Below are 23583 nucleotides of genomic sequence, written 5' to 3'. Positions count from 1 at the left end.
GTAGGGGAAAAAGAATTCTATCTCCGTATTCCCTGCATGTCATAGAAGGCGACTAAAGGGGGCCAGAGCAGGGGGCTAGAAACCCTCCCCTTCTTGTTTTTTATTTCTAAAATTGGAAACAGAATAGGGTGCCAGGCAGGGAGTGCACAACCTCCTTGAAGGCTCAGACTGTGGTGTCTGAATGTGCATGGATGTAACCAAGATGAGAGGATAGGAGACACAGGTAGTACATTTGAGGAAAGAAACCTAGATGTTCTGGCTCTGAGTGAAACGAAGCTCAAGGGTAAAGGAGAAGAATGGTTTAGAAATGTCACAGCAGTCAAGTCAGGGTTTAGTGAAAGCACAAGAGCTAAGTAAGGAATGGCAGTTGTGGAAATATGTGATAGAGTGTAAGGAAGTAAATTCTAGACTGGTCTGGGTAAAAGTGAAAGTGCATGGTGAGAGATGGGTGATTATTGGTGCTTCTACACCTGGCCGCAGGAAGAAAGATCATGAGAAGCAAGTGCTTGGGAGTAGCTGAGTGGCTGTGCTAGCAGTTCTGGTGCATGAGACCGGGTATTAGTGATGGGTGGTTTAAATGCAAAGGTAAGTAACTTGGCAGTTGAGGGTACAATTGGGGTGCATTGGATATTGTGTGTTAAGAATGGAAATGGTGAAGAACTTGTGGAGTTCATGTACTGGTACAAGACTGGAGACTGGGAATAACTGGTTTAAAAAGAGGGATATACAAAAGTATATGTATGTGAGTAGGAAAGATGGTCAAAGGGCATTATTTGATAATGTATTAATTGAGAGCCATGCAAAACAGAGACTTCTGACTGTAAATGTGCTGAGAGAGGCAGCTGGTGGAATGTCTGATCACTTTCTTGAGGAGCTGAGGGTGAAGATCTGTAGAGGTAATTGAACGAGAGGAAACAATCTCTGGGATAAAAGAGTGGTGAGAGTAAGTGAGCTTTGAAAGAAGACTTGCGTGAAGTAATACCAGGAGAGATTGAGAGTAGAACGGCAAAAGTTGAGAGCAAATGAAGCGAGAAGTGTGGATGAGGAATGGGAGGTATTTAGGGTGCTTAACCAGTGATGGTGTGTGCAAGAAAGGGTAATGAGTGGTGGGAAGAAGAAGTAAAGTTGCTAATGAAAGAGAAAAAAGAGGTGTTTGGGCAATACTTACAGGGAAGGAGTGGAAATGATATGGAAATGTTTAAATAAAAGTGGCAGGAGGTCAAGAGGAAGGTGCAGGGGATGAAAAAGAGGGCAAATGAGGATGAGGGTGAGAGTGTATCATTATACTTTGGAAGGAATAAAAAGATGTTTTGTAGGCAAATAATGTGCAAAAGACAAGAGAAAAAATGAGAACATCAGTGAAGGGCAAAAGGGGTAGAGATGAAGTGAGTATTTTGGAGAATTCTTGAATGTGTTTGATGACAGAGTGGTAGATGCAGGGTGTTTTGCTAGAGGTGGTGTGCAAAGTGAAAGAATTAGGGAGACTGATTTGGTGAAGAGAGAAGAAATGGCAAAAGCCTTGCAGAAGATGAAATGTGGCAAGGTGGTGGGAGCAGATGGTACTGCACTTCAATTCATCATGAAACAGGACAACTGTGTTACTGATCAGTTGGTAAGGAATATTCAATATATGTAATAATCATGATGAAGTACCTGAGGATTGGCGGAATGCATGTTTAGTGCTACTGTATAAAGGTTAAGGGGATAAAGGTGAGTATTCAAACTACAGAGGTACATGTTTGTTAAGTATACCTGCTAAGTTGTATGGGAGGGTATTGACTGAGAGGGTGAAGGCATGTACAGAGCATCAGACTGAGGAGAAGCAGAGTGGTTTCAGAAGTAGTAAAGTGTGCATCAGGTGTTTGCCTTGAAGAATGTGTGTGAGAAATACTTAGAAAAACAGGTGTTTTTGTTTTTAATATCATTATTATTATACTTTGTTGCTGTCTCCTGTCTTAGCAAGGTAGCGCAAGAAAACAGCCCAACACACCCACATACAGATATAAATACAAACACATCCACACACACACATATACATACCTGTACATTTCAATGCATACATGTATGTACATACAGAGACATATACATATATACACATGTACATAATTCATACTTGCTGCCAATATTCATTCTCGTTGCCACCCCGCCACATATGAAATGACAACCCCCTACGTGTGCGAAGTAGCACTAGGAAAAGACAACAAAGGCCACATTCATTCACACTCAGTCTCTAGCTGTCATGTATAATGCACCGAAACCATAGCTCCCTTTCCACATCCAGGCCCCACAAAACTTTCCATGGTTTACCCCAGATGCTTCACATGCCCTGGTTCAATCCATTGACAGCATTTCGATCCCAGTATACCACATCGTTCCACTTCACTACATTCCTTGCACGCCTTTCATCCCTCCTGCATGTTCAGGCCCCGATCGCTCAAAATCTTTTTCACTCCATCCTTCCACCTCCAATTTGGTCTCCCATTTCTACTCATCCCCTCCACCTCTGACACTATATCCTCTATGTCAATCTTTCCTCACTCATTCTCTCCATGTGACCAAACCATTTCAATACACCCTCTTCTGCTCTCTCAACCACACTCTTTTTATTACCACATATCTCTCTTACCATTTCATTACTTACTCGATCAAACCACCTCACACCACATATTGTCCCCAAACATCTCATTTCCAACACATCCAACCTCCTCTGCACAACTCCATCTATAGCCCACGCCTCGCAACCATATAACATTGTTGGAACCACTATTCCCTCAAACATACCCGGTTTTGCTTTCTGAGATAATGTTCTCGCCTTCCACACATTTTTCAACGCTCCCAGAACTTTCACCCCCTCCCCCACCCTGTGACTCACTTCCATGGTTCCATCTGCTGCCAAATCCACTCCCAGATATCTAAAACACTTAACTTCCTCCAGTTTTTCTCCATTCAAACTCGCCTCCCAATTGACTTGTCCCTCAACCCTACTGTACCTAATAACCTTGCTCTTATTCACATTAACTCTCAGTTTTCTTCTTTCACACACTTTACCACACTCAGTCACCAACTTCTGCAATTTCTCACCTGAGTCAGCCACCGGCGCTGCATCATCAGCGAACAACAACTGACTCACTTCCCAAGCCCTCTCATCCACAACAGACCACATACTTGCCACTCTCATCAAAACTCTTGCATTCACCTCCCTAACAACCCATCCATAAACAAATTAAACAACATTGGAGACATCACATACCCCTGTCACAAACCAACATTCACTGAAAAACAATCACTTTCCTCTCTTCCTACTTGTACACATGCCTTACATCCTCAATAAAAACGTTTCACTGTTTCTAGCAACTTGCCTCCTACACCATATACTCTTAATACCTTCCACAGAGCATCTCAATCAACTTTATCATATGCCTTCTCCAGATCCATAAATGCTACATACAAATACATCTGTTTTTCTGTAGCAAATCCATCTGTTTTTCTAAGTATTTCTCACATACATTCTTCAAAGCAAACACCTGATCCACACATCCTCTACCTCTTCTGAAACCACATTGCTCTTCCCCAATCTGATGCTCTGTACATGCATTCACCCTCTCAATCAATACCCTCCCATATAATTTCCAAAGAATACTCAACAAACTTATACCTCTGTAATTTGAGCACTCACCTTTATCCCCTTTGCCTCTGTACAATGGCACTATGCATGCATTCCACCAATCCTCAGGCACCTCACCATGAGCCACACACACATTGAATATCCTCATCAACCAGTCAACAACAAAGTCACCCCTTTTTCAATAAATTCCACTGCAATACCATCCAAACCCACTGCCTTGCCAGCTTTCATCTTCCACAAAGCTTTCACAACCTCTTCTCTGTTTACCAAATCATTCTCCCTGACCCTCTCACTTCACACACCACCTCGACCAAAACACTCTATATCTGCCACTCTGTCATCTACCACATTCAACAAACCTTCAAAATACTCACTCCATCTCCTACTCACATCACCACTACTTGTTATTACCTCCCCATTAGCCCCCTTCACCGATGTACCCATTCCTTCCCTTGTCTTACGCACTTTATTTACCTCCTTCCAAAACATATTTTTTATTCTCCCTAAAATTTAATGATACTCTCTCACCTCAACTCTAATTTGCCTACTTTTTCACCTCTTGCACCTTTCTCTTGACCTCCTGCCTCTTTCTTTTATAATCTCCCAGTCATTTGCACTATTTCCCAGCAAAAATCATCCAAACACCTCTCTCTTCTCTCTCACTAATAATCTTACTTCTTCATCCCACTACTCACTACCCTTTCTAATCTGCCCACCTCCCATGCTTCTCATGCCACAAGCATCTTTTGTGCAAGCCATCACTGATTCCCTAAATACATCCCATTCCTCCCCCACTCCCCTTATGTCCTTTGCTCTCACCTTTTTCCATTCTGCACTCAGTCTCTCATGGTACTTCCTCACACAAGTGTCCTTCCCAAGCACTTACTCTCACTACTCTCTTCAACCCAACATTCGTTCTTCTTTTCTGAAAACCTTTACAAATCTTCACCTTTGCCTCCACAAGATAATGATCAGACATCCCTCCAGTTGCACCTCTCAGCACATTAACATCCAAAAGTCTCTCTTTCACACGCCTATCAATTAACACGTAATCCAATAACGATCTCTGGCCATCTCTCCTACTTACATACGTATACTTAAGTATATCTCTTTTTAAACCAGGTATTCCCAATCACCAGTCCTTTTTCAGCACACAAATCTACAAGCTCTTCACCATTTCCATTTACAACAATGAACACCCCATGTACACCAATTATTCCCTTAACTGCCACATTACTCACCTTTGCATTCAAATCACCCATCACTATAACCTGGACTCGTGCATCAAGACTACTAACACACTCACTCAGCTGCTCCCAAATCACTTGTCTCTCATGATCCTTCTTCTCATGCCCAGGTGCATAGGCACTAATAATCACCCATCTCTCTCCATCTACTTTCAGTTTTACCCATATCATACTCTATCACATCCTCCCACAACTCCTGTTTCAGGAGTAGTGCTACTCCTTCCTTTGCTCTTGTCCTCTCACCAACCCCTAACTTTACTCCCAAAACATTTCCAAACCACTCTTCCCTTTACCCTTGAGCTTCGTTTCACTCAAGAGCCAAAACATCCCAGTTCCTCTCTTCAAACATACTATGTATCTCTCCTTTTTTCTCATCTTGGTTACATCCACACATATTTAGACACCCCAATCTGAGCCTTCGAGGAGGTGTGTTTGTATGTGGCATTAATAAATTTGGAGAAGGCATATGACAGGGTTGATAGAGATGCTCCGTGGAAGGTCTTAAGAATATACGGTGCAGGAGTGCTAGAAGCAGTGAAAAGTTTTAATCAAGACTGTAAGGTATGTGTAAAAGTAGAAAGAGAGAAGAGTGAATGGTTCCTAGTGAATGTCGGTCTGCAGCAGGGGTGTGTGATATCACCATGGTTGTTCAATTTGTTTATGGATAGGGTGGTGAGGCAGGTAACTGCAATAGTTTTGGAGAGAAGGGCAAGTATGCAATCTGTTGGGATGAGAGGGCCTGGAAAGTGAGTCAGTTGTTGTTCGCCAATGATTCAGCACTGGTGGCTGATTCAAGTGAGAAACTGCAGAAGTTCATGACTGAGTTTGGAAAAGTGTGTGAAAGGAAAGTGTTGAAAGTGAATGTGAATAATAGCATGGTTATTAGGTTCAGGGTTGATGGCCAAGTCAGTTGGGATGTAAGTTTGAATGGAGAAAAACTGAGGAAGTGAAGTGTTTTAGATATCTGGGAGTGGATTTAGCAGTGAATGGAACCATGGAAACAGAAGTGAGTCACAGAGTAAGGGAGGGGGTGAAGGTTCTGAATGTGAAGAAGAACGTGTGGAAAAGGAGAATGTTACCTCATAGGGCAAAAATTGGTATGTTTGAAGGTATATTAGTTCCAACAATATCATATGGCTGTGAAGCATGGGATATAGATAGGGTTCTGCAGAGGAGGGTGGATGTGTTAGAAATCAAATGTTTGAGGACAATGTGTAGAGTGAGATGATTATATTAAGTAATGAAAGGGTAAGAGAGATATGTGGGAGTAAAGAGTGTGGTTGAGAGAGCAGATGAGGGTGTGGACATATGGAGAGGAGTGAGGAAAGGTTGACAAAGAGGATATATGTCTTAGAAGTGGAGGGAACAAGGAGAACCAGAAGACCAAATTGGAGATGGAAGGAAGGAGTGAAAAAGATTTTGAGTGTGTTAGGGCCTAAACATATAGGAGGGTGAAAGTTGTGCTTCGGATTAGAGTGAACTGGAACAATACTGTATACTGGGCTGGATGAGCTGTCAATGGACTGAACCAGGCAGGTGAAACATCCAAGGAAAGGTCCGTGGGGCCTGGATATAGACAGAGAGCTGTGGTCTTGTTGCATTACACATGACTGCTAGAGAATGAGTGTGAGTGGATTAGGCCTTTCTTTGTCAATTTCCTGTTGCTACTTCACTGATGCAGGGGTTGGCAACTGGGTGTGGGTAAGAAGAAAGTGTACGTCATCATTTTTTCTTTTCCTTCATGAATTTGTGCTGTTTCCTGTGGGGATGGGTGGTGTCGGGAAGAGATGAAAGCAAGTAAGTATGAATACATACATTTGTATGTATGTATGCGTATGTACATGCATTTATATTTTATTTATTTTGCTTTGTCGCTGTCTCTCATGTTGGCGAGGTAGCGCATGGAAACAGACGAAAGAATGGCCCAACCCACCCACATACACATGTATATACATACACATCCACACACTCAAATACACATACCTATACATCTCAACATATACATATGTATACACAAACATATACATATATACACATGTACACACAGCAAAAAAACTATCGCGCGTTTTTTGTACGAAACAAAATGACGCACCAGACGTGGAATAATGGAAGTCAACATTTTCCTGTGAGATGGTGGTAGCCCTGATGTCCCTGCCTGTGGGTGTCCTCACCTATCTAATGGCAACGATATATCCCTCCGTATGTAGTACAGTAGATGGGATACGTAAATTGAGCATGTAAATGTAATATTCTGCACAGTAAGGCATATTGCAGTAATCATTATCTCTTGCAAAGTGTCAAATTCGTGGTGTAAAATAATATACTACATGGTAACTGCGACACCCTGCTTCATACCGGCGGTGATTTATCTGTCTGCTGGTTTAGATTAATCAGCAACCTCCCGTAATATCCCGTAATCACCTGTGTGATTGATAACAGTATGTCACAAACCTGGCATCACATCATTGTATTTAGTAAACCAACATGAAAAGTAATGACTCTTTTCATGGATCTGCATTAGTTAACTTCCCTTTAACGGTGAAAATTAGATTTCTATATAACATGACCATAGACATGTTGTTGGAGGTTAAGAAAGTAATCTTTGTAAATTTTATTATTTCAATACTTGGTATAACCTCCTCCCGTTGCCAACACTTCATTGAGCCTTCGAGGCATGGATGCCACTAACGTCTGCGTTAAGTTCCTCCCAGAAGGGCTTCGTAGATGTTCCCATGCTTGTAAAGCATCATTTACGACTGTAGCACGACATCGATGTTGTCGGTCAGGCATGCCTTTCTGCATGGCCGCCCATACGTGCTCTATCGGGTTGAGATCAGGCGATTTTGCAGGATGTTATACTGTTATACGTGGATGGCGAGCATACCACGCCTTTACAACCCTGGATGTGTGAACTGGGCTGTTATCTTGGACGAGGTAAAATGGCTCCGGCTCTGGAAACAGCATAGCCCCCACTGAAGGTAGCAGGACCTCCTCCAGTATCTCAACGTATCTAGGTCCGGTCAACTGGCCAGGCCCGACATCCACCAACTCACCGACACCAGCACCATGGATGGATCCAACCAAATAGTCCTGCACTGACGCGCGCGCCCACTCCTCCTGCTACCCACCACATGTTGTGTCTCGAATCTGGTTATATAAAATGTATAAAATTACATAAGACAGTATGTCTTAATCATATCAGTGCAACTCTGCCTGTCGGCGAATCCATCGTGCTACGGTTGACCGGTGAATACCAAGACGTCTCCCAATTTCAGAGTCGCTGTATCCCTCATTATGAAGCTGTAGAATAGCTTCACGTGTCGCTTGTGAGGTCTCCATGGTAAAATTAGATATACCACAAAAACAACCTTTCGACATTGGCTCACAGTGAACTATACCCGCGCTGTTTCATTGTTTCAAAAATATATCGCATGTCGCATTACATTTCCTGCATGGACAAGAAATGGCGGTGTAAGATAATCTATATGGACTGCCACGAACCCAGATGTGCTATAGGATAATACAATATCAATAGTAAAACATATTCTTTCCAAATTACACCTATACAATATGAAGCTATTGTGTTTACCTGGCATCACATTGAGGTATGCTGCAGCTACCACATGCGGGGGTTGCCGTATATAGCTGTGTGTGTCTCACAGCTATATTACACACACCAATTCAAAAGTAGGGGTTCGTACTGCCTTGTAATTTTATTGTTAATAATATAATGCCGCTCTTGTGGCACGTAACTTACATGGGTCTAGCATAGGACTCTGGAAACCTGTGGCTTCCAGGCACGTATACCAACCCTACCGGCATGGTACAACAGGTAGGTCAGTGATCATTACAGACGTCTTCAGACCCCCTCTGCGCGATAGTTTTTTTGTTGTGTGTACATAATTCATACTGTCTGCCTTTATTCATTCCCATCGCCACCTCGCCACACATGAAATAACAACCCCCTCCCCCCACAGGTGCGCGAGGTAGCACTAGGAAAAGACAACAAAAGCCCCATTCGTTCACACTCAGTCTCTAGCTGTCATGTATAATGCACTGAAACCACAGCTCCCTTTCTACATCCAGGCCCCACAGAACTTTCCATGGTTTACCCCAGACGCTTCACACACCCTGGTTCAATCCATTGACAGCACATCAACCCCGGTATACCACATCATTCCAATTCACTCTATTCCTTGCACGCCTTTCACCCTCCTGCATGTTCAGGCCCCGATCACTCAAAATCTTTTTCACTCCATCTTTCCACCTCCAATTTGGTCTCCCACTTCTCCTCGTTCCCTCCACCTCCGACACATATATCCTCTTGGTCAATCTTTCCTCACTAATTCTCTCCATGTGACCAAACCATTTCAAAACACCCTCTTCTGCTCTCTCAACCACACTCTTTTCATTACCACACATCTCTCTTACCCTATTATTACTTACTCGATCAAACCACCTCACACCACATATTGCCCTCAAACATCTCATTTCCAGCACATCCACCCTCCTCTGTACAACTCTATCTATAGCCCACACCTCGCAACCATATAACATTGTTGGAACCACTATTCCTTCAAACATACCCATTTTTGCTCTCCAAGATAATGTTCTCGACTTCCACACATTCTTCAAGGCTCCCAGAACTTTCACCCCCTTCCCCACCCTATGATTCACTTCCGCTTCCATGGTTCCATCCACTGCCAAATCCACTCCCAGCTACCTAAAACACTTCATTTCCTCCAGTTTTTCTCCATTCAAACTTACCTCCCAACTGACTTGTCCCTCAACCCTACTGTACCTAATAACCTTGATCTTATTCATATTTACTCTCAGCTTTCTTCTTTCACACACTTTACCAAACTCAGTCACCAACTTCAGCAGTTTCTCACATAAATCAGTGACCAGCGCTGTATCATCAGCAAACAACCCCATCCATAAACAAATTAAGCATACATGGAGACATCACACACCCCTGCCACAAACCTACATTCACTGAGAACCAATCACTTTCCTCTCTTCCTACACGTACACAAGCCTTACATCCTCGATAGAAACTTTTCACTGCTTCTAACAACTTCCCCCCATACCATATATTCTTAATACCTTCCACAGAGTATCTCTATCAACTCTATCATATGCCTTCTCCAGATCCATAAATGCTACATACAAATCCAATTGCTTTTCCAAGTATTTCTCACATACATTCTTCAAAGCAAACACCTGATCCACACATTCTCTACCACTTCTGAAACCAAACTGCTCTTCCCTAATCTGATGCTCTAGACATGCCTTCACCCTCTCAATCAATACCCTCCCATATAATTTACCAGGAATACTCAACAAACTTATACCCCTGTAATTTGAGCACTCACTTTTATCCCCTTTGCCTTTGTACAATGGCATTATGCAAGCATTCCTCCAATCCTCAGACACCTCACCATGAGTCATACATACAGTAAATAACCTTACCAACCAGTCAAAAATACAGTCACCCCCTTTTATAATAAACTCCAATGCAATTTCATCCAAGCCTGCGGCCTTGCCGGCTTTCATCTTCCACAAAGCTTTTACTACCTCTTCTCTGTTTACCAAATCATTCTCCCTAACCCTCTCACTTTGCACACCACCTCGACCAAAACACCCTATATCTGCCACTCTATCATCAAACACAATTAAACAAACCTTCAAAATACTCACTCCATCTCCTCACATCACCACTACTTGTTATCACCTCCCATTAGCCCCCTTCACTGATGTTCCTATTCCTTCCCTTGTCTTATGCACTTTATTTACCTCCTTCCAAAACATCTTTTTATTCTCCCTAAAATTTAATGATACTCTCTCACCCCAACTCTCATTTGCCCCCTTTTTCACCTCTTGCACCTTTCTCTTGACCTCCTGCCTCTTTCTTTTATACATTTCCCACTCATTTGCATTATTTCCCTGCAAAAATCGTCCTAATGCCTCTTTCTTCTCTTTCACTAATAATCTTACTTCTTCATCCCACCACTCACTACCCATTCTAATCTGCCCACCTCCCATACTTCTCATGCCACAAGCATCTTTTGTGCAAGACATCACTGCTTCCCTAAATACATCCCATTCCTCCCCCACTCCCCTTATGCTCTTTGTTCTCACCTTTTTCCATTCTGTACTCAGTCCCTCCTTGTGCTTCCTCACACAAGTCTCCCTCCCAAGTTCACTTACTCTCACCACTCTCTTCACCCCAACATTCTCTCTTCTTTTCTGAAAACCTCTACAAATCTTCACCTTTGCCTCCACAAGATAATGATGAGACATCCCTCCAGTTGCACCTCTCAGCACATTAACTTCCAAAAGTTTCTCTTTCGCACGTCTATTCATTAACACATAATCCAATAACGCTCTCTGGCCATCTCTCCTACTTACATACATATACTTATGTGTATCTCTCTTTTTAAACCAGGTATTCCCAATCACCAGTCCTTTTTCAGTACATAAGAGTGAGTGCTCAAATTACAGAGGTATAAGTTTGTTGAGTATTCCTGGTAAATTATATGGGAGGGTATTGATTGAGAGGGTGAAGGCATGTACAGAGCATCAGATTGGGGAAGAGCAGTGTGGTTTCAGAAGTGGTAGAGGATGTGTGGATCAGGTGTTTGCTTTGAAGAATGTATGTGAGAAATACTTAGAAAAGCAAATGGATTTGTATGTAGCATTTATGGATCTGGAGAAGGCATATGATAGAGTTGATAGAGATGCTCTGTGGAAGGTATTAAGAATATATGGTGTGGGAGGAAAGTTGTTAGAAGCAGTGAAAAGTTTTTATCGAGGATGTAAGGCATGTGTACGTGTAGGAAGAGAGGAAAGTGATTGGTTCTCAGTGAATGTAGGTTTGCGGCAGGGGTGTGTGATGTCTCCATGGTTGTTTAATTTGTTTATGGATGGGGTTGTTAGGGAGGTAAATGCAAGAGTTTTGGAAAGAGGGGCAAGTATGAAGTCTGTTGGGGATGAGAGAGCTTGGGAAGTGAGTCAGTTGTTGTTCGCTGATGATACAGCGCTGGTGGCTGATTCATGTGAGAAACTGCAGAAGCTGGTGACTGAGTTTAGTAAAGTGTGTGGAAGAAGAAAGTTAAGAGTAAATGTGAATAAGAGCAAGGTTATTAGGTACAGTAGGGTTGAGGGTCAAGTCAATTGGGAGGTGAGTTTGAATGGAGAAAAACTGGAGGAAGTGAAGTGTTTTAGATATCTGGGAGTGGATCTGGCAGCGGATGGAACCATGGAAGCGGAAGTGGATCATAGGGTGGGGGAGGGGGCGAAAATTCTGGGGGCCTTGAAGAATGTGTGGAAGTCGAGAACATTATCTCGGAAAGCAAAAATGGGTATGTTTGAAGGAATAGTGGTTCCAACAATGTTGTATGGTTGCGAGGCGTGGGCTATGGATAGAGTTGTGTGCAGGAGGATGGATGTGCTGGAAATGAGATGTTTGAGGACAATGTGTGGTGTGAGGTGGTTTGATCGAGTGAGTAACGTAAGGGTAAGAGAGATGTGTGGAAATAAAAAGAGCGTGGTTGAGAGAGCAGAAGAGGGTGTTTTGAAGTGGTTTGGGCACATGGAAAGAATGAGTGAGGAAAGATTGACCAAGAGGATATATGTGTCGGAGGTGGAGGGAACGAGGAGAAGAGGGAGACCAAATTGGAGGTGGAAAGATGGAGTGAAAAAGATTTTGTGTGATCGGGGCCTGAACATGCAGGAGGGTGAAAGGAGGGCAAGGAATAGAGTGAATTGGAGCGATGTGGTATACCGGGGTTGACGTGCTGTCAGTGGATTGAATCAAGGCATGTGAAGCGTCTGGGGAAAACCATGGAAAGCTGTGTAGGTATGTATATTTGCGTGTGTGGACGTATGTATATACATGTGTATGGGGGGGGGGGGTTGGGCCATTTCTTTCGTCTGTTTCCTTGCGCTACCTCGCAAACGTGGGAGACAGCGACAAAGTATAAAAAAAAAAAAAAAAAAAAAAAAAAAAAATCTACAAGCTCTTCACCATTTCCATTTACAACATCGAACACCCCATGTATACCAATTACTCCCTCAACTGCCACATTACTCACCTTTGCATTCAAATCTCCCATCACTATAATCCAGTCTCGGTTATCAAAACTACTAACACACTCACTCAGCTGCTCCCAAAACACTTGCCTCTCATGATCTTTCTTCTCATGCCCAGGTGCATATGCACAAATAATCACCCATCTCTCTCCATCCATTTTCAGTTTTACCCATATCAATCTAGAGTTACTTTCTTACACTCTATTACATACTCCCACAACTCGTGTTTCAGGAGTAGTGCTACTCCTTCCCTTGCTCTTGTCCTTTCACTAATCCCTGACTTTACTCCCAAGACATTCCCAAACCATATGGGCATGGATGTGCATATATGATTATATACGTATATGTGAGTGGATGCCTTTTATCATCTGTTTCCTGGCACTTCCTCATTAGTGCAGGAAACAGCGATCAAGTATGAAAAAAATCTTTCAAGTATATGGATAAGAAAATGTGAAAATTTTTTTTCAAAACCTATAAATGGCCAAACTTAGAATGTACTTCAAGTTTGGTCATCACACCTAAAGAAGCACAAAGAGCCTGGTCATTGCACCTAAAGAGGCACAAAGAGCTGACAGAAATGGTCTAAAGGATAACAACAAAGATATTACCTAAATTAAGTGCTGAGTTACAAGGAAAATGACATATATGGTTAATGCAGACAGAACCAAAAGGGTAAAACTCCCTCCCAGTATAGTAGAAATAGATGATTATGCAATATGAACATTATCTACTAGTAAATAAGCTTCAAGAATTTGTGTCAGAGGGACTTGGGAGTTGACATCATCCCTACTATTGTCATATGCATCTCATGCACATGCCAGAAATGCTTCCCTAGATGCCTCCCATTCCTCACCCACTCCCCATGCTTCATTTACTCTCACCTTTTTCAAATCTACACTCAATCTTTCTTTGCACAAATCTCTTTTTGAAGCTCACATACTTTTAACACTCTTCTCATTGACATCAAAATTGTTTCCTCTTTTTTGAAAACCTCTGCAAATCTTCACCTTAACCTCTCCAAGACAGTGATCAGACATCCAACCAGCTGTCCCTCTCAACACATTTACATCCTAAAAACTCTTTTTTGCAAGGCTATCAATTAATATGCAATCCAATAATGCCCACTGACCAACTCTCTTACAAATGTATACTTGTGTATGCCTATCATTCTAAACCAAGTTATTCCCAATCACCTGTCCTTTTTCAGTGCACAACTCCATAAAATGTTCACTATTTCCATTCTTAATACTGAATACACCATTCCCCACAATTATACCTTCAACTGGCACATCACTCACCTTTGCATTCAAATCACCCATCACTAATATCCAGTCTTTTGCATCAAATCTAGTGACAAACTCACTCAGTTTGTCTCTCATGATCATTTTTCTCGTGGCAAGGTGCATAAGCACTAAAAATTAACCATCTCTAACCATCCAATATCATTTTTAACCTTGTCAGTATAGAATTCACTTCCTTACACTCTTTCATACACTCCCACAACTCCTGCTACAGGGGTAGTGCTACTCTTTCCTTAGCTCTTCTCTCCCAAGACATTTCAAACCAGACATTAGCAAACCATTCTTCCCCTTTACCTTTGAGCTTTGTTTCACTCTCAGCAGAAAATCTAGGCACTTTCTTCAAACACACTGCATCTCTCCACTCTTTTCATCTTGGATACATTCACACACATCTAGAAACCCCAGCCTGAGCCTTCAAGTGGGATAAGCACTCTCTGCTTGGTTCCTTCTTCTGTTCCATCTTTAAGAAAGTGAAGAAAAGAAGGAAAGGGTTTCCAGCCTCCCTGCTCCTGGCCCCCTTTAATCATCTCCTACAACACACAGAAAGTAAAGGTAGAATTCTTCCCCCCTACAGCAGTGATTATATCTATCTTTTAAGGATATTCAGTGTATGTATGGATCATGGTGAAGTCCCTGAGGATAGGCAGAATGTATGTATAGTGCCAATATACAAAGGTAAAGAGGATAAAGGTGAGTGTTCAAACTAGAGAGGCATAAGTTTGCTGAGTATTCCTGGAAAATTGTAAGGGAGGGTACTAACTGAGAGGGTGACAGCATATACAGAGTATCAGATTGGGGAGGAGCAGTGTGGTTTCAAAAGTGGTAGAGGATGTGTGGATCAGGTGTTTCCTTGAAGAATGTGTGAGAAATAGATACAAAAACAGATGGACTTGTATGTAGCATTTATGGATCTGGAGAAGGTATATGATTGGGTTGACAGAGATGCTTTGCTGAAGGTCTTAAGAGTATATGATAGGGAGGTTAGCTGCAAGAAGCAATGAGAAGTTTTTATCAAGGGTGTAAGGCATGTGCATTAGCATCAAGAGAGGAGAGTGACTGGTTCCCAGTGAAAGTCGGTCAGCGGCAGGGGTTTGTGATGTCCTCATGGATGTTAAATTTGCTTATGGATGGAGTGGTTAGGAAGGTAAATGCGAGAGTTTTGGAAAGAGGGGTGAGTATGCTGTCTGTTGTGAATGAGAGGGCCTGGAAAGTGAGTCCACTGTTTTACACCAATGAAAGAGCACTGATGGCTGATTTGAGTGACAAACTCCAAACTGGGTGACTGAGTTTGGAAAAGTGAGTGAAAGGAGAAATTTGAGAATAAATGTGAATAAGAGAGAGGTTAGTAATTTCAGCAGGGTTGTGGGACAAGTTGGTTGGGATGTGAGTTTGAATGGAGAAAAATTGGAGGAAGTGAAGTGTTTTAGATATCTGGAAATGGAAACATGGAAGTTGAAGTGTCATACGGTAGAGGAGGGGGCGAAGATTCTAGGAGCGATGAAGAATATTTGGAAAGAGAGATTACTATCTCGGAGAGCAAAAACAGGTATGTCTGAAAGAATAGTGGTTCCAATAATATCATATTGTTGCGAGGCATAGGCAATAGACAGGGTTGTACAGAGAGGGGGGGTAAATGTGTTGGAAATGCAATGTTTCAGGACAATATGTGGTGTGAGGTGGTTTGATCAAGTTAGTAATGGAAGGGTAAGAGAGATGTGTGATAAAAAAGAAGAGTGTGGTTGAGAGAGCAGAAGAGGGTGTTTTGAAATAGTTTGTTCACATGGAGAGAATGAGTGAGGAAAGATTGACCAAGAGGATATATGTGTCAGAAGTGGATAGAACGAGAAGTAGGAGACCAAATTGGAGATGGAAGGATGGAGTTAAAAAGATTTTGAGCAATCGGGGCCTGAACATGCAGGAAGGTGAAAGGCGTGCAAGGAATAGAGTGAATTGGAATGATGTGATATACTGGGGTCAACATGCTGTCAATGGTTTGAACCAGGGTATGTGAAACGTCTGGCATAAAGCATGGAAAGTTTTGTGGGGGCCTGGATGTGGAAAGGGAGCTGTGGTTTCAGTGCATTATACATGACAGCTAGAGACCAAGTGTGAATGAATGAGGCCTTTGTTGTCTTTTCCTAGAGCTACCATGCATGCATGGGGGGGGTCATTTCATGTGTGGTGGTGGAGTGGCAACAGGAATGAATAAAGGCAGCAAGTATGAATTATATACATGTGTATAAGTGTATATGTCTATGTTATATATGTATACGTTGAAATGTATAGGTATGTTTATGTGCGTGTGTGGACATGTATGTATATACATGTGTATGTGGGTGGGTTGGGCCATTCTTTCGTCTGTTTCCTTGCGCTACCTCGCTAACGCAGGAGACAGCAACACAGTATAATAAAGAAATAAAATAAAAAATACTTCATATAAATTTAATTTGTTTATGGATGGGATTGTTAGGAAGGTGAATGCAAGTTTTGGAGAGAGGTGCAAACATGCAGTCTATTGTGGATGAGAGGACTTGGGAAGTAGTGAGACCAAAATGGAGGTGGAAGAATGGAGTGAAAAAGATTTTGAGCGATCGGGGCCTGTACATGAAGGAGGGTGAAAGACATGTAAGGAATAGAGTGAATTGAAAGGATGTGGTATAGCGGGGTCGACATTCTGTCAATGGATTGAACCAGGGCATGTGAAGCATCCGGGGTAAACCATGGAAAGTTTTGTGGGACTGGATGTGGAAAGGGAGCTGTGGTTTCGGTGCATTACTCATGACAGCTAGACTGAGTGTGAACAAATATGGCCTTTGTTGTCTTTTAGGAGCACTACCTCATGCACATGCATGCGGAGTGGGTTGCCATTTCATGTGTGGTGGGGTGGCGACAGGAATGAATAAAGGAAGTAAGTATGAATTATATACATGTGTATATATGTATATATCTGAGTATGTATAAATGTGTATATGATGAAGTGTATAGGTATATATGTGTGCATGTGTGGATGTGTATGTATATACATATCTATGTGGGTGGGTTGGGCAATTCCTTCATCTGTTTCCTTGTGCTATCTCGCTAATGCGGGAGACCGCGACAAAGTACAGAGGTGGGTTAATAAGAAAAGGTAGTGAGTGGTGGGATGAAGAAATAAGATTATTAGTGAAAGAGAAGAGAGAGGCTTTTGGATGATTTTTGCAGGGAAAAAATGCAAATGAGTGGGAGAGGTATAAAAGAAAGAGGCAGGAGGTCAAGAGAAAGGTGCAAGAGGTGAAAAAGAGGGCAAATGAGAGTTGGGGTGAGAGAGTATCATTGAATTTCAGGGAGAATAAAAAGATGTTTTGGAAGGAGGTAAATAAAGTGCGTGAGACAAGCGAGCAAATGGGAACTTCAGTGAAGGGGGCTAATAGGGAGGTGATAACAAGTAGTGGTGATGTGAGAAGGAGATGGAGTGAATATTTTGAAGGTTTGTTGAATGTGTTTGATGATAGAGTGGCAGATATAGGGTGTTTTGGTCGAGGTGGTGTGCAAAGTGAGAGGGTTAGGGAAAATGATTTGGTAAATAGAGAAGAGGTAGTAAAAGCTTTGTGGAAGATGAAAGCCGGCAAGGCAGCAGGTTTGGATGGTATTGCAGTGGAATTTATTAAAAAAGGGGGTGACTGTATTGTTGACTGGTTGGTAAGGTTATTTAATGTATGTATGATTCATGGTGAGGTGCCTGAGGATTGGCGGAATGCTTGCATAGTGCCATTGTACAAAGGCAAAGGGGATAAAAGTGAGTGGTCAAATTGCAGAGGTATAAGTTTGTTGAGTATTCCTGGGAAATTATATGGGAGGGTATTGATTGAGAGGGTGAAGGCATGTACAGAGCATCAGATTGGGGAGGAGCAGTGTGGTTTCAGAAGTGGTAGAGGATGTGTGGATCAGGTGTTTGCTTTGAAGAATGTATGTGAGAAATACTTAGAAAAACAAATGGATTTGTATGTAGTATTTATGGATCTGGAGAAGGCATATGATAGAGTTGATAGAGATGCTCTGTGGAAGGTTTTAAGAATATATGGTGTGGGAGGCAAGTTGTTAGAAGCAGTGAAAAGTTTTTATCGAGGATGTAAGGCATGTGTACGAGTAGGAAGAGAGGAAAGTGATTGGTTCTCAGTGAATGTACGTTTGTGGCAGGGGTGTGTGATGTCTCCATGGTTGTTTAATTTGTTTATGGATGGGGTTGTTAGGGAGGTGAATGCAAGAGTTTTGGAAAGAGGGGCAAGTATGCAGTCTGTTGGGGATGAGAGAGCTTGGGAAGTGAGTCAGTTGTTGTTCGCTGATGATACAGCGCTGGTGGCTGATTCATGTAAGAAACTGCAGAAGCTGGTGACTGAGTTTGGTAAAGTGTGTGAAAGAAGAAAGTTAAGAGTAAATGTGAATAAGAGCAAGGTTATTAGGTACAGTAGGGTTGAGGGTCAAGTCAACTGGGAGGTAAGTTTGAATGGAGAAAAAGTGGAGGAAGTAAAGTGTTTTAGATATCTGGGAGTGGATTTGGCAGCGGATGGAACCATGCAAGCGGAAGTGAATCATAGGGTGGGGGAGGGGGCGAAAATTCTGGGAGCCTTGAAGAATGTTTGGAAGTCGAGAACATTATCTCGGAAAGCAAAAATGGGTATGTTTGAAGGAATAGTGGTTCCAACAATGTTGTATGGTTGCGAGGCGTGGGCTATGGATAGAGTTGTGAGCAGGAGGGTGGATGTGCTGGAAATGAGATCTTTGAGGACAATATGTGGTGTGAGGTGGTTTGATCGAGTAAGTAATGTAAGGGTGAGAGAGATGTGTGGAAATAAAAAGAGTGTGGTTGAGAGAGCAGAAGAGGGTGTTTTGAAATGGTTTGGTCACATGGAGAGAATGAGTGAGGAAAGATTGACCAAGAGGATATATGTGTCAGAGGTGGAGGGAACGAGGAGAAGAGGGAGACCAAATTGGAGGTGGAAAGATGGAGTGAAAAAGATTTTTTGAGTGATCGGGGCCTGACCATGCAGGAGGGTGAAAGGCGTGCAAGGAATAGAGTGAATTGGAACGATGTGGTATACCGGGGTCAACGTGTTCTCAATGGATTGAACCAGGGCATGTGAAGCGTCTGGGGTAAACCATGGAAAGTTCTGCGGGGCCTGGATGTGGAAAGAGAGCTGTGGTTTCGGTGCATTATTACATGACAGCTAGAGACTGAGTGTGAACGAATGGGGCCTTTGGTGTGTTTTCCTAGCACTACCTCGCACACATGAGGGAGGTGGGGGTTGTTATTCCATATCTGGCGAGGTGGCGATGGGAAAAAATAAAGGCAGACATTATGAATTATGTACATGTGTATATATGTATATGCCAGTGTGTGTATATATACGTGTACATTGAGATGTATAGGTATGTATATTTCCATGTGTGGACGTGTATGTATATACATGTGTATTTGGGCGGGTTGGGCCATTCTTTCGTCTGCTTACTTGCGCTACCTCGCTAACGCAAGAGACAGCGACACAGCAAAAAAAAAAAAAAATCTATGTATATATCTGGGAGTGGATCTGGCATCGGATGGAACCATGGAAGCGGAAGTGGATCATAGGGTGGGGGAGGGGGGCGAAAATTCTGGGAGCCTTGAAGAATGTGTGGAAGTCGAGAACATTATCTCGGAAAGCAAAAATGGGTATGTTTGAAGGAATAGTGGTTCCAACAATGTTGTATGGTTGCGAGGCGTGGGCTATGGATAGAGTGGTGCGCAGGAGGATGGATGTGCTGGAAATGAGATGTTTGAGGACAATGTGTGGTGTGTGTGAGGTGGTTTGATCAAGTAAGTAACGTAAGGGTAAGAGAGATGTGTGGAAATAAAAAGAGCGTGGTTGAGAGAGCAGAAGAGGGTGTTTTGAAATGGTTCGGGCGCATGGAGAGAGTGAGTGAGGAAAGACTGACCAAGAGGATATATGTCTCGGAGGTGGAGGGAACGAGGAGAAGAGGGAGACCAAATTGGAGGTGGAAAGATGGAGTGAAGAAGATTTTGTGTGATCAGGGCCTGAACATGCAGGAGGGTGAAAGGAGGGCAAGGAATAGAGTGAATTGGAGCGATGTGGTATACCGGGGTTGACGTGCTGTCAGTGGATTGAATCAGGGCATGTGAAGCGTCTGGGGTAAACCACGGAAAGCTGTGTAGGTATGTATATTTGCGTGTGTGGACGTATGTATATACATGTGTATGGGGGCGGGTTGGGCCATTTCTTTCGTCTGTTTCCTTGCGCTACCTCGCAAACGCGGGAGATAGCGACAAAGCAAAAAAAAAATATATATATGTATATATATATATATATATATATATATATATATATATATATATATATATATATATCATACAAAGCTCCATCAGCCAGGATCGAACCTGGGACCCCTTGTGCAAGAGGCAGGCATGCTAACTGCTAGGCTATGGGACTGTATAATAGGAAACAACTATTCGAAATACTAAGTACTCGAATACCCTTCGTCTCACTATGGTGAGCAACGGGGTCTATCGGTTGTTTCCGAACAGAACACATAGCCAGCTGAGAGCGTTTTACCGAACCTGACTGTACAACGTGGAGTTATATGAATACGAATAAAGTGTATATGAACGTGCACCTTCATAGAACATACAAAGCTCCATCAGCCAGGATCGAACCTGGGACCCCTTGTGCAAGTGGCAGGCATGCTAACCGCTAGGCTATGGGACTGTATAATAGGAAACAACTATTCGAAATACTAAGTACTCGAATACCCTTCGTCTCACTATGGTGAGCAATGGGGTCTATCGGTTGTTTCCGAACAGAACACATAGCCAGCTGAGAGCGTTTTACCGAACCTGACTGTACAACGCGGAGTTATATAAATACGAATAAAGTGTATATGAACGCGCACCTTCATAGAACATACAAAGCTCCATCAGCCAGGATCGAACCTGGGACCCCTTGTGCAAGAGGCAGGCATGCTAACCGCTAGGCTATGGGACTGTAGACCCCGATAGACCCAGATAGACCCCGTTGCTCACCATAGTGAGACGAAGGGTATTCGAGTACTTAGTATTTCGAATAATTGTTTCCTATTATACAGTCCCATAGCCTATATATATATATATATATATATATATATATATATATATATATATATATATACATTTCTTTCTTTTTCTTTCATACTATTCGCCATTTCCCGCGTTAGCAAGGTAGCGTTAAGAACAGAGGACTGGGCCTCTGAGGGAATATCCTCACCTGGCCTCGTTCTCTGTTCCTTCTTTTGGAAAATCAAAAAAAAATGAGAGGGGAGGATTTCCAGCCCCCCGCTCCCTCCCCTTTTAGTCGCCTTCTACGACACGCAGGGAATACGTGGGAAGTATTCTTTCTCCCCTATCCCCAGGGACAATATATATACATATATATATATATATATATATATATATATATATATATATATATATATATATATATATATATATATTCTTCTTTTTCTATTAAACTATTCGCCATTTCCCGCGTTAGCGAGGTAGCATTAAGAACAGAGGACAGGGCCTTTTTTGGAATATCCTCACCTGGCCCCCTCTGTTCCTTCTTTTGGAAAATTTAAAAAAAAAACGCGAGGGGAGGATTTCCAGCCCCCCGCTCCCTCCCCTGTTAGTCGCCTTCTACGACACGCAGGGAATACGTGGGAAGTATTCTTAACCCCTATCCCCAGGGATAATATATATATATTTTCTTTTTTTTCTTGCTTTGTCGCTGTCTCCGCGTTTGCGAGGTAGCGCAAGGAAACAGACGAAAGAAATGGCCCAACCCACCCCCATACACATGTATATACATACGTCCACACACGCAAATATACATACCTACACAGCTTTCCATGGTTTACCCCAGACGCTTCACATGCCTTGATTCAATCCACTGACAGCACGTCAACCCCGGTATACCACATCGATCCAATTCACTCTATTCCTTACCCTCCTTTCACCCTCCTGCATGTTCAGGCCCCGATCACACAAAATCTTTTTCACTCCATCTTTCCACCTCCAATTTGGTCTCCCGCTTCTCCTCGTTCCCTCCACCTCCGACACATATATCCTCTTGGTCAATCTTTCCTCACTCATTCTCTCCATGTGCCCAAACCATTTCAAAACACCCTCTTCTGCTCTCTCAACCACGCTCTTTTTATTTCCACACATCTCTCTTACCCTTACGTTACTTACTCGATCAAACCACTTCACACCGCACATTGTCCTCAAACATCTCATTTCCAGCACATCCATCCTCCTGCGCACAACTCTATCCATAGCCCACGCCTCGCAACCATACAACATTGTTGGAACCACTATTCCTTCAAACATACCCATTTTTGCTTTCCGAGATAATGTTCTCGACTTCCACACATTCTTCAAGGCTCCCAGAATTTTCGCCCCCTCCCCCACCCTATGATCCACTTCCGCTTCCATGGTTCCATCCACTGCCAGATCCACTCCCAGATATCTAAAACACTTCACTTCCTCCAGTTTTTCTCCATTCAAACTCACCTCCCAATTGACTTGACCCTCAACCCTACTGTACCTAATAACCTTGCTCTTATTCACATTTACTCTTAACTTTCTTCTTTCACACACTTTACCAAACTCAGTCACCAGCTTCTGCAGTTTTTCACATGAATCAGCCACCAGTGCTGTATCATCAGCGAACAACAACTGACTCACTTCCCAAGCTCTCTCATCCCCAACAGACTTCATACTTGCCCCTCTTTCCAAAACTCCTGCATTCACCTCCCTCACAACCCCATCCATAAACGAATTAAACAACCATGGAGACATCACACACCCCTGCCGCAAACCTACAATCACTGAGAACCAATCACTTTCCTCTCTTCCTACACGTACACATGCCTTACATCCTCGATAAAAACTTTTCACCGCTTCTAACAACTTGCCTCCCACACCATATATTCTTAATACCTTCCACAGAGCATCTCTATCAACTCTATCATATGCCTTCTCCAGATCCATAAATGCTACATACAAATATATATATATATATATATATATATATATATATATATATATATATATATATATATATATATATATATATATATAAATAAAGGAATATATATACAAGCAAAATAAATAATAAATAAATAAATATATATATATATATATATATATATATATATATATATATATATTTTTTTATTTTTTTTATACTTTGTCGCTGTCTCCCGCGTTTGCGAGGTAGCGCAAGGAAACAGACGAAAGAAATGGCCCAACCACCCCCCCCATACACAT

At 42.4% G+C, this 23583-nt stretch overlaps 1 protein-coding gene across 2 annotated transcripts in view; it reads right to left on the bottom strand.

The window, feature by feature from the left end:
• Nucleotides 1-23583, bottom strand: part of LOC139750904 (TAF5-like RNA polymerase II p300/CBP-associated factor-associated factor 65 kDa subunit 5L) — a 233290-nt gene that overhangs the window by 2299 nt on the left and 207408 nt on the right. The window lies entirely within an intron of this gene.

Source organism: Panulirus ornatus, chromosome 10, assembly GCF_036320965.1.
Source record: "Panulirus ornatus isolate Po-2019 chromosome 10, ASM3632096v1, whole genome shotgun sequence".
NCBI lineage: Eukaryota > Metazoa > Arthropoda > Malacostraca > Decapoda > Palinuridae > Panulirus > Panulirus ornatus.
This window is presented reverse-complemented; position numbering and strand designations above follow the sequence as displayed.